This window comes from Cucurbita pepo, chromosome LG16 (assembly GCF_002806865.2).
Source record: "Cucurbita pepo subsp. pepo cultivar mu-cu-16 chromosome LG16, ASM280686v2, whole genome shotgun sequence".
Taxonomy (NCBI): Eukaryota; Viridiplantae; Streptophyta; class Magnoliopsida; order Cucurbitales; family Cucurbitaceae; genus Cucurbita; species Cucurbita pepo.
In genome coordinates this window covers 2819139-2823440 of record NC_036653.1, presented here as the reverse complement: position 1 = coordinate 2823440, position 4302 = coordinate 2819139, and positions in this window count along the sequence as shown.

Below are 4302 nucleotides of genomic sequence, written 5' to 3'. Positions count from 1 at the left end.
CTGATGATTTTGCAAGTTTACTTGATCGTAAAAGTACTAGGGGAGCTTGTCAATTTCTTGGTAGTATATTGCGGTTGCTCNTCAATGTTAAATGAATCTGATTTACCTAAATATTTTTGGGCGGGAGCTANGTAGTATATTGCGGTTGCTCGTTGTTGTGCTAAAATTCTTTGGATGAAACAAACTCTTTGTGATGTTGGATTAAAATTTGATAGTTTGNTTTTTTTGGTTGCAAATGAACAACAAAGAAAAGTTGGGAAAATTTGATTCTAAGAGNTTGTAAACTCTAATAATTAATTAGTAGATATTTTTACCAAGCCGTTAAATGAAGAATTTTTTTTGCAAAAATAAGCGTGAGCTTGGTATTATTAGGTGTAATATATCTTGAATTTTATAATCTCAATTATAGGCAGGCATGTTCGTANTCTACTAGTAAAGCTTATAGAGTTTTCAACAAGAGAACTTTAGAAGAATCTATACCTGNAAATATGCTCTAAATTTGTTATTTTATAATTAATGAATTACTTAGTTGTTTTGATGTTTCATAATTCATTGAAGCATTAATAAAGGGGGAAAATATGGATGTGAGTGAATTTCNATGAATCTTGTAATAATATTTCTAATGAGTCTATTTGTAGGGATGATTTAAAAAGAAATTTTGGAGATTTAGGTGTCAGTGACAAAAGAAAGGAAACTCTTTCAAGTAAAGAAGAAGTGAGCTTAAATGAGAAAAGGAAGAAAGTTCTTCATAAGTGCCAAAAAGTATGGAGGTATGCCTTATCTCATCCCAAGGACTTGATTATTGGTGATCCCGAACAAGGTGTGAAAACTCGTTCCTCTATTAATTTATTTAATAATCTTGCTTTTGTTTCTCAAATTGAACCAAAAAGTCTTAAGGATGCCGAAAATGATGAATTTTGGATTTTAGCTCTGCAAGAGGAACTAAATCAATTTGAAAGGAATAAAGTTTGGAAATTAGTCCCTAANATGCATCGATATTAGTATCAATATTATTATTTGGACATGTGCATTATTTTAAGTTTTATGGTTTTCATACTATTTTTCTTGAAATGCTTTGTCATCATCAAAAATGGGGAGATTATTGGCTTTTTCGCCTTAATCTCAAATTAATTAATTGATGTTGNAGCTAGACTTGTAGCTCAAGGTTATTGTCAGGAGGAAGGTATGGACTATGAAGAAACTTTTGCGTNGAAAGGAAACTCTTTCAAGTAAAGAAGAAGTGAGCTTAAATGAGAAAAGGAAGAAAGTTCTTCATAAGTGCCAAAAAGTATGGAGGTATGCCTTATCTCATCCCAAGGACTTGATTATTGGTGATCCCGAACAAGGTGTGAAAACTCGTTCCTCTATTAATTTATTTAATAATCTTGCTTTTGTTTCTCAAATTGAACCAAAAAGTCTTAAGGATGCCGAAAATGATGAATTTTGGATTTTAGCTCTGCAAGAGGAACTAAATCAATTTGAAAGGAATAAAGTTTGGAAATTAGTCCCTAAACCCTCTAATATTTCCATTATTGGAACCAAATGGGTTTTTAGAAATAAAATTGATGAAAATAGGGAATATCATTAGAAATAAAGCTAGACTTGTAGCTCAAGGTTATTGTCAGGAGGAAGGTATGGACTATGAAGAAACTTTTGCGTCCGTTGCTAGATTAGAAGCTATTAGAATGTTACTTGCATTTGCTTCGTACACAAATTTTATATTATATCAAATGGATGTGAAAGTGCATTCTTAAATTNTGGTGACAAAATTGACATCATGGACCAAGCGGCAAAATTGACAACATAGACCAATCGAAGTATGACATTTACAAATTTAGTAGAGTAACAATGGTGTAGTTTTCAATTACATTTATAAAAGTTTTCCATTACTTTTAAATTAAAAAAGGAGTATTTAAATTATAAAATTATTTCAATTACATTTATAAAAGTTTTCGGTCAGTTTTAAATGGAAAGAAATTATAAAGATTTTATTTACCTTTATTAACACCCGTTGTTATTTTTAAATAAAAAAGATGATAATAATTTTATTTATGAAAATGAGTTATTACTTTTAAATGGAAAGAAATTATAAAGATTTTATTTACCTTTATTAACACCCGTCGTTATTTTTAAATGAAAAAGATGATAATGNATTTACCTTTATTAACACCCGTTGTTATTTTTAAATAAAAAAGATGATAATAATTTTATTTATGAAAATGAGTTATTACTTTTAAATGGAAAGAAATTATAATGATTTCATTTAGTTTTGATAAAGATAATTATTTGAATTACAAAATCATTTCAATTATAAAGATTTCATTTACGTTTATAAAACTTTTTAATTATTTTTAAAATGGTTCATTAACATTTTTTTTATATTATTACATTTAAATATGTTATATATATAATATATTTATATATTTATATATATATAATAAAAATGAATTTAAAATATTTTTAATATTTATTTAAAATAATATATATATATATATATATATATTTATTTATTTATTTAAATTTAAATGAAACATGTGGTCTATAATTTTTTACGATAAATTTAAAAATAAATAAATATTATTTATCGTGGTCATGGTTAGTGGTCGGTATCAATTCCTATTTTTACAACTTGATTGCTATTTAAACTATCACCTCTTCATATTTTTTCACAACAAACACACAGAACATATGTTTTCTCGATCTAATTTTTTTTTAAAAGCCTCCATTGTTGCTATCTACAAAGCTTTCAATTCTATTTTTTTTATCTTATTCCTGAGAGAGATGTCTATTACTTCAGAGTGCTGTGGTATGTTTTTGTAAGATTTCAGACAATTATACCGGTTTGATCCTGAGCTGTGGAAAGGATTGAGTTTGCTCTGGCACTCGTAAAAAGAGTAGTGTAGCGAGTGCTGTGGTGTGTTTTTGTAAGATTTCAGACAATTATACCGGTTTGATCCTGAGCCGTGGAAAGGATTGAGTTTGCTCTTGAACTCGTAAAAAGAGCAGTGTACCAGTTTGATCCTAAGCCGTGGAAAGGATTGAGTTTGCTCTGGCACTCGTAAAAAGAGCAGTGTAGCGGTTGAGCTCTGATCCGAGGAAAGAGTCATAAAGTTTTATTCAAATTCCGACTCTGATCCGAGGAAAGAGTCATAAAGTTTTATTCAAATTCCCAAGAGGCGCTTGGGGAGTGGAGTAGGTCGAGTTTGACCGAACCACTATAAAACTATGGTGTTATATTTTCTAACCCTTTTCCTATTTAAGTTATCAATTATTGGTAAGTTTTATTGCCTGGTATGAAGGTTGATTGTTATTAAAAAAAAAATAATAATAAAAAAAAATAATTACATTGTTATTGCAGTTATTTCTTCTAGTTATATGTTGGTTATTTCTTAGTGAGGTTGTCGTTATTATTTTCCCCCAGGTATGAACTACTTATAATAATGAACGTATTGTCGCTATTGAGGCTGTCTTACATAAATTTTCATACTTTTGTCACACGAGTACAAGGTAACGTCGCTAATTAGGTTAGAGAAAATTAGGGGCGTTACAATAGCCTAACCACCTTATTGGACTAATCTCTTTGCTTTCATCATCATGACTACTTTCGGAGTAGTCCAGGTACTTATGCCTTTAAATTGGAAGTTAGATCTCGCCATGGTGAGAATACTACTTTCTTTTTTGCAACAGTCTATACTAGCACGATTTTTAACTAGCCAATCCATGCCTAGTATTATGTTGAAATTAGTCATCTTTACTACTCTTAGGTCTATGCTTAAAGTTTGGTCGACTACTATTGCTTGCCCATTCTTTACTCTATCCTTAGTTACTAGGGTTTAATTCGAACCCTGTCTCTAAACTTGAGGCGGCCCCTCTTCAACCTCACCTCGTCCTCTTCCTCTAATAGTGGTAGTCACTTTCCTCGTCTTACTCTCTGCGTGGTCTGAGCGGCATGGTTCTAGAACTTAAGATAGAGTTTCTTAAGTCTAAGGCTCATCACTATGGATATATATTATTTAAAATATATATACTAAAGTCACATCATATGGCAAACAAAATCACTTAGCATGCAACAAATCACATCATATTCTATAGTAAATACACGAAATATCACAAGAATTTCAGTAATATCAATAGGAAAATGCATGGGAGTTCGAAAACATTTCTCTTTTCTTATCTTATACAAGGCGTACCTGATGGTGATGGGGCATCGACATTGGGACCATTGAACGTGTCAAGCCTACATCGTAAGCAAGTCTACAAAATCTAAAATCTAGACCTTTGATACCAACTGTAACGACGCAA